The following is a 9,011-nucleotide window of genomic DNA, read 5'->3' as shown; positions in this document are numbered from 1 at the left end:
AGGGCCGTAATTAGCTAGGCTGAATTTGTCCTGCTTTTTGTGGACAGGACTTACATGGGCAATTTTCCACATTGCCAGGTAGATGCTGGTCTTGTAGCTGTATTGGAACAGCTTGGCTAGGGGCGCGGCAAGTTCTGAAGTATAAGTCTTCAATACTATTGCCAGAATGTTGTCAGGGTCCATAGCCTTTGCAATATTCAGTACCTTCAGCCATTTCTTGATATCACGTGGAATGAATCGAATTGGCTGAAGACTGGCATCAGTGACGCTGGGGACCTCAGAAGGAGGCTGAGATGGATCATCCACTCGGCACTTCTGGCTGAAGATGGATGCAAATGCTTCAGCCTTGTCTTTTGCTCTGATGTGCTGGGCTCCTCCATGGTTGAGGATGGGAATATTTGTGAAGCCTCCTCCTCCAGTTAGTTGTTTAGTTGTCCGCCACCATTCACGACTGGATGTGGTAGGACTGCAGAGCTTAGATCTGATCAGTTGGTTGTGGGATCGCTCAGCCCTGTCTAGCATGCTACTTCCGCTGTTTGGCATGCAAGTAGTCCTGTGTTGTAGCTTCACCAGACTAACACCTCATTTTGAAGTATGCCTGGTGCTGCTCTTGGCATGCCCTCCTGTACTCTTCATTGAACCAGGATTGGTCCCCGGCTTGATGCTAATGGTAGAGTGGGGGATATGCCGGGCCATGAGGTTACAGATTGTGGTTGAATACAATTCTGCTGTTGCTGATGGCCCACAGCACCTCATGGATGCTCAGTTGAGTTGCGAGATCTGTTTGAAATCTATCTCATTTAGCATGGTGGGAGTGCCACACAACACTATGGTGAGTATCCTCAATGTGAAGATGGAACTTTGTCTCCACAAGGACTGTATTGTGGTCACTTCTACCAATACTGTCATTGACAGATGCATCTGCAAAAGGTAGATTGGTGAGGACGGGGTGAAATAAGTTTTTCCCTCTTCTTGGTTTCTTCACCAACTGCCGCAGACCCAGTCTAGCTAGCAGCTATGTCTTTTAGGACTAGGCATGCTTGGTCAGTAGTGGTGCTCCGGGCTACTCTTGGTGATGGACATTGAAGTCCCCACCCAGGGTACATTCTGTGCCCTTGCTATCCTCAGTGCTTCTTCCAATTGGTGTTCAACATGGAGAAGCACTGATTCATCAGCTGGGATGGGGGCGGGGGGCGGTAAGTGGTAACCAGCAGGAGGTTTCCTTACCCATGTTTGACCTGATGCCATGAAACTTCATTGGGTTCTGGAGTCAATGTTGAGGAATTTCAGGGCAACTCCCTTGCAACTGCATACCACTGTATTGCCACCTCTGGTGGTTATGTCCTGTCCCATCAGTGGGACATACCCAGGGATGGTGATGGTGGTGTCTGGGACATTGTCTCTCAGGTATGATTCCGTGAGTATGACTATGTCAGGCTGTTGCTTGACTAGTCTGTGGGACAGCTCTCCCAATTTTGGCTCAAGCCCCCAGATGTTAGTAAGGAGGAATCTGCAGGGTCAACAGGGCTGGATCTGCCGTTGCCATTTTCAGTGCCTAGGTCGATGCTGGGTAGTCTGTCTGTTTCATTCGTTTTCTTAGACTTTGTAGCAGTTTGATAGAATTGAATGGCATGCTAGGCCATTTCAGAAGCCATTTAAGAGTTAACCACATTGCCATGGGTCTGGATTCACATGTACGCCAGACTAGGCAATGACAGCAGATTTCCTTCTCTAAAGGGCATTAGTGAACCATATGAGTTTTTACAACAATCGACAATAGCTTCATGGTCACCATTAGACTAGCTTTTAATTCCAGATTTATTAATTGAATTCAAATTTCACCCTCAGCCGCGGTGGGATTCGAACCCAGGTCCCCATAGCATTAGTTTAGGCTTCTAGATTACTAACCTGAAACGTTAACTCTGCTTCTCTCTCCACAGATGCTGCCAGACCTGCTGAGTATTTCCAGCATATTTTTGTTTTTATTCTGGATTACTAGTCCAGTGACAATACCATTACGCCACCACCTTGCGTGTGGGGACCAGGAATATCCAAAGACATAGAAAACATGGTCCTGAACTGCCAAGTATGTGCAATACATAGACTGGAAGAGAGAGAACCTCTGATTACAGCCAGACCCTGGGAACGACTAGGAATAGATTTATTTGTGCGCAATGGAAAATCCTATATAATCGTGATCGATTATTTCTTACAATGGATTCAAGTGAAAATGTTGTATTCAACAAGAGAATCTGTTATCTGAAATTTGCAGGTGATCTTTGCGATGCATGATATCCCTGACAGTTGTGTCAGACAATGGACCACAGTTCGCAAATGAATACTTCACACAATTTGCAAGAAAATGGGGATTTGAACATCTCACGAGTTCATCACGATATCCTCAGTCGAACAGCAAGGCCGAAAGAGGAGTAAAAACCATAAAGGTATTGTTGAAGAAGAACGAAGATCTTCCAGCCGCATTGATTAACTATCGCTCTACTCTATTGTTGTGTGGACTATTACCTTCTGAGCTGTTAATGGGGAGGAAGATAAAAACCCAACTTCCCATTTTGCCTAGAAAACTACTTCCGGGGCTTGATGTCAAAGGCTATCAAAAAGTTTAAGATAGAGAGAAGTACTGCAGGAACCAGTAAGCTCACAATTATAACAAAAGATTTCATACCAGAAACCTCAGCTAAAGGAAGGCGAAAAGGTATGGATATGAGAGCTAGAATGGGAAGGTGCTGTCATCCAAAAAGATGAAAATTATCAGAGATCATATCTAGTACGCACGGCAGGGAGTACTATTAAATGAAATAGGAGAAACATTATCCCTATTTCAAAGGAGCAACAATCAATCATTTAATTGGATGAACCAGATGATGACCAAGAAACCCAGAGTCAACAGGATACTACAAACATTGGTCAAGGCCATCCTAGTCATCCAAAAAGACTTTCAAGCAAGACTACCGAGCTTCCGAACCCAGTGAGAACATGATCAGGGAGAGTCGTGAAGCCTCCTGACAGACTGAATTTGAGATGGACAGAGACTTGGAGGGTGGGGGGGTGGTAGATGGGGAAGTATGTAATGTCAAAATGAATGAATATATATATATATGAAAAATAGATTAAAAATGAATGTATATATGAAAAATAGATAAAAAGACTTGTGGGGGGGGGGGGGGGGGCGATGTAGTATCAGGGCTTGAAAAGGGTTAATATTTCAGACAGTAAGAGTAAACCCCTCCCACTATAGTGACGCTGATGTAATAGTCACATTGGTATGAGGCTAGGAAGAAGCTAGAAGCAGCACAAGGACTGCTGGCTAGGAAGGTTTGTGGAGAATGTAAATAGTTATATCTGTATATAATAAATGACTTATTCTTTAGCTCTACAAAGAACCCAAGACTTCTTTAAACAACACTTGAGCTACACTACTACAATACACCACAATAATGTTTTAAAATTTTCCACATGCAAAGCCTAAATCTGAAAAATAAATATAACAGGAGCTAACACTGCCATCTCCAGTTATGGAGCTTGCGTGAGCAGGCCGAATACCATTTGCCCAGTTTATGTGGATTAGGTGCAGGCTGTGGGCCTTTCAAAATGTGAGTAGATTAAGTGCAGGGCCTGTTTAAATCATTTTAATATTTAAATAAGGCCTGTATTTACTGGTAGTGTAGCCTCAAATTTTTTTCCCAAATCAATTGTCAGATGAGAGTTAGGTATGCGAGATCAGGAACCCAATTTCCTGACCTGTGTACACCACTAGCGAGACTCTGTGCCAAGAGCACAGCCTAAGATAATCAGGCTTTATAATCAGGCTTTTTGTCAGCCACCTCTCTTCACTTGTTCAGCATAAACATATTTGGAGGATGAAACTATCAATTCTTACACTTAATATTAAATTAATAAAATAGTTCCCACAAGGTGAATGAATGGCAAGGCCGCAGCACAGTAACCAGTATGCATAGTAACCACATTACATGAGATGCTTAGTACACTGTGACATTTCATTTTTGTGTTCAATCTGGTGTTGTACGGGTGGGCAAAATTAGGTAAATTGGTAAAGGTAGCTTTGAGGACAAGTTCATAGAGTATATTCAGAACAGTTTCTTAAAACAATACGTTGTGGATCCAACCAAGGAATAGGCTATTTTAAAGCTAGTAATGTATAATGAGACAGGATTATTAATGATCTCATAGGAGAGAATCCTCTAGGGAAAAGTAATCATAACATGAAATAAATTCACATTCAGTTTGAGGCTGAGAACTTGGGTCTGAAACTTAAATAAAGGCAATTACAAGGTGTGAAGTGGGAGTTGGCTAAAGTGGAATAGAAAAAGGCAAGATGGTAGATAAGCAGTGACAAACATTTAAGGAGATATTTAATAATCCTCAACAAAAATATGTTCCATTAAGAAAAAAATCTGTGAAAAGGATGAACCATCTGTGGCTAACCAAGAAAGTTAAGGTGGTATTAAATTGAAAGAACAGGCATACAATTTTATAAAAATTAGTGGTAAGCCAGAAGATTGGGAATATTTTAGAAACTAGCAAAGGATGACGAAAAAAAGATAGAGGGAAAAATGCATTATTATAGTAAACTAGCAAGAAATATAAAATCAGACAGTAAGTATATAAAAAGGAAGTGAGTAGCTAAGTGAGTGGCCTCTTAAAGGATGAGACTAGGCAATTAATAATTGGAAACAAGGAAATGGCAGAGACTTTGAACAAATATTTTGTATCTGTCTTCACAGTAGAAGACACTAAAAGCATCCCAATAATAGTAGAAAATCGGAGGGGTGGGGGGGGGGGGCAAAAGTGAGGGAGGATCTTAAACGATCATTATCACTAGAGAAAAAGTACTAGGTAAGCTAATGGGACTAAAGATCGACAAGTCCCTGGACATGATGGCCTCCATCCTAAGGTCTTAGGAGAAGTGGCTGCAGAGATAGTGGATGCACTGGTTGTAATTCTCCAATATTTCCTAGATTCTGGAACAATTCTAGCAAATGTAACACCCCTATTCAAGAAAGGAGGGAGAGCGAAAGCAGGAAACTATAGGTCAATTAGCCTAACATCTCTCATTGGGAAAATGCTGGAATCGATTATTAAGTAGCAGGACATTTAAAAAATCATAATACAATCAAGCACAGTCAACAGGGTTTTATGAAAGGGAAATATTGTTTGACAAATTTATTACAGTTCTTTGAGGATGTAACGAGCAGGATGGATAAAGGCGCCACATAAAAGGTCACTGCACAAGATAAGAGCTCATGGTGTTGGGGGTAACATATTAGCATGGATAGAGGATTGGCTAACCAACAGAAAATAGAGTCGGGATAAATGGATAATTTTCAGGTTGGCAAACTGTAACTAGTGGAGTGCCACAGGGATCAGTGCTCGGGCCAAAACTACTTACAATCTATATTAACGACTTGGATGAAGGGACCAAGTGGATTGTAGCCAAAATTGCTGACGATACAATGATAGATGGGGAATTATATTGTGAGGAGGACATAAAGAGTCTGCAAAGGGATATAGATAGGTTAAGTGAGTGGGCAAAAATTTAGCAGATGAAAAATAATATGGGAAAATATGAGGTTATCCACTTTTGTAGGAAGAAAAGAAAAGCAAAATATTATTTAAATGGAAAGAGACTACAGAATGCTGCAGTTCAGATGGATCTGGGTGTCCTGACGCATGAAACAAAAAAAGTTACCATGTAGGTACTGCAAGTAATTAGGAAGGAAAATGCAATGTTGGCCTTTGTTGCAAAGGGGATGGAGTATAAAAGTTGCTTCAACTGTACAGGGCGTTGGTGAGACCACACTTAGAGTACAGCGTACAGTTTTGATATTCTTATTTGAGGAGGGATTTACATGCATTGGAGGCAGTTCAGAAAAGGTTCACTAGGTTACTTTCTGGGATGAAGGGGTTGCGTGATGAGGAAAGGTTGAGCAGATTCAGCCTGTATTCATTGGAGTTTAGAAGAATGAGAAGCAAACTTATTAAACATATCAGATTCAGAGGGACCCTGGTAGGGTAGATGCTGAGAGGATGCTGAGGGGAGGTAGTGGCATAGTGCTATTGTCACTGGAGTAGTAACCCAGAGACCCAGCGTATTGCTCTGGGGACATGGGTTCAAACCAAAGCAGAAGGTGGAATTTGAATCCAATTAATAAATCTGGAATTAAAAGCTAGTCTAATGATGGCCATGAAACCATTGTCGATTTTTGTAAAAACACATCTGGTTCACTAATGTCCTTCAGAGAAGGAAATCTGCTGCCCTTACCTGTTCTGGCCTGCATGTGACTCCAGACCCACAGCAATGTGGTTAACTCTTACATGCCCTCCAAAATGGCCTTGCAAGCCACTTTCAGTTGTATCTAACCGCTACGAAGCCAATAAAAATGAATGAAACCAGACAGACCACCCCGCATCGACCAAGGCACTGGCAACGACAATGGCAAACCCAGCCCTATCGACCCTGCAAAGTCCTCCTTACTAACATCTGGGGGCTTGTGCCAAAGTTGGGAGATCTGTCCCACAGACTAGTCAAGTTACAGCCTGACATAATCATACTCACAGAATGATACCTGACAGACAATGTCCCAGACACTGCCATCACCATCCCTGGCATGTCCTGTCCCACCGGCAGGACAGACCCAGCAGAGGTGGCGGCACAGTGGTATACAGTAGGGAGGGAGTTGCCCTGGGAGTCCTCAACATTGACACTGGACCCCATGAAGTCTCATGGCATCAGGTCAAACATGGACAAGGAAACCTCCTGCTGATTACCACCTACTGCCCTCCCTCAGCTGATAAGTCAGTACTCCTCCAGATTGAGCACCACTTGGAGGAAGCACCGAGGGTGGGAAGGGCGTAGAATGTACTCTGGGTGGGGACTTCAATGTCCATCACCAAAAGTGACTCGGTAGCACCACTACTGACCGAGCTGGCCAAGTCCGAAAGGACATAGCCACTAAACTGGGTATGTGGCAGGTGGTGAGGGAACCAACAAGAGAGATAAACATACTTGACCTCGTCCTCACCAATCTGCCTGCCACAAATGTATCTGTCCATGACAGTATTGGTAGGAGTGACCACCACACAGTCCTTATGGAGATGAAGCCCCGCCTTCACATTGAGGATAGCCTCCATCATGTTGTGTGGCACAACCACCATGCTAAATGGGATAGATTTTGAACAGATCTAGCAATGCAAAACTGGTCATCCATGAGGCGCTGTGGGCCATCAGCAGCAGCAGAATTGTACTCAACCACAATCTGTAACCTCATGGCCTGGCATATCCCCCACTCTACCATTATCATCAAGCCGGGTTCCAACCCTGGTTCAATGAAGAGTGCAGGAGGGTGTGCCAAGAGCAGCACCAGGCATACCTCAAAATGAGGTTTCAACCTGGTGAAGCTACAACACAGGAATACCTGCGTGCCAAACTACATAAGCAGCATGCAATAACATAACAAATCAGATCTAAGCTCTGCAGTCCTGCCACATCCAGCCTTGAATGGTGGTGGACAAATAAACAACTAACTGGAGGAGGTGGCTCGACAGATATCCCCATCCTCAACGATGGGGGAGCCCAGCACATCAGTGCGAAAGATAAGGCTGACGCATTTGCAACAATCTTCAGCCAGAAGTGCCGAGTTGATGATACAGCTCGGCCTCCACCTGAAGTCCACAGCATCACAGATGCCAGACTTCAGCCAATTTGATTCACTCCGCGTGATATCAAGAAACGACTGAAGGCACTGGATACTGCAAAGGCTACGGGCTCTGACAATATTCCGGCAATAGTACTGAAGACCTGTGCTCCAGAACTTGCTGCATCCCTAGCCAACCTGTTCCAGTACAGCTACAACATTGGCATCTACCCTGCAATGTGGAAAATTGCCCAGGTATGTCCTGTGCCAAAAAGCAGGACAAGTCCAACCTGGCCAATTACCGCCCCATCAGCCTACTCTCAATCATCAGTAAAGTGATGGAAGGTGTCACTGACAGTACCATGAAACGGCACTTGCTTAGCAATAACCTGCTCAGTGATGCTCAGTTTGGGTTCCGCCAGGACCACTCAGCTCCTGACCTCATTACAGCCTTGGTTCAAACATGGACAAAAGAGCTGAACTCAAGAGGCGAGTTGAGAGTGACTGCCCTTGACATCAAGGCAGCATTTGACTGAGTATGGCATCAAGGAGCCCTAGCAAAACTGGAGTCAATAGGAATCGGGGGGAAACTCTCCGCTAGTTGGAGTCATACCTAGCACAAAGGAAAATGGTTGTGGTTGTTGGAGGTCAATCATCTCAGCTCCAGGACATCACTGCAGGAGTTCCTCAGGGTAGTGTCCTATGCCCAGCCATCTTCAGCTGCTTCATCAATGACCTTCCTTCAATCACAAGGTCAGAAGTGGGGGTGTTTGATGATGATTGCACAATGTTCAGCACCATTCGTGACTCCTCAGATACTGAAGCAGTCCGTGTAGAAATGCAGCAAGACCTGGACAATATTTAGGCTTGGGCTGATAAGTGGCATGAAACATTCGCGCCACACAAGTTCCAGGCAATGACCATCTTCCCTTGACAAGCAATGGCATTACCATCGCTGAATCCCCCACTATCAACATCCTAGGGGCTACCATTGACCAGCAACTGCACTGGAAGAGCCATATAAATACCATGGTTACAAGAGCAGGTCGGAGGCTAGCAATCCTGCGGCGAGTAACTCACCTCCTGACTCCCCAAAGCCTGTCCACCATCTACAAGGCACAAGTCAGGAGTGCGATGGAATATTCTCCACTTGCCTGGATGGGTGCAGCTCCAACAACACTCAAGAAGCTCGACACCATCCAAGACAAATCAGCCCGCTTGATTGGCACCCCATTCACAAACATTCACTCCCGTCACCACCGACGCACAGTGGCAGCAGTGTGTACCATCTACAAGATGCACTGCAGCAATGCACCAAGGCTCCTTAGACAGCACCTT

The sequence above is a fragment of the Heterodontus francisci genome, chromosome 1 (genome assembly GCF_036365525.1).
Source record: "Heterodontus francisci isolate sHetFra1 chromosome 1, sHetFra1.hap1, whole genome shotgun sequence".
Classification (NCBI taxonomy): Eukaryota; Metazoa; Chordata; class Chondrichthyes; order Heterodontiformes; family Heterodontidae; genus Heterodontus; species Heterodontus francisci.
This window is presented reverse-complemented; position numbering follows the sequence as displayed.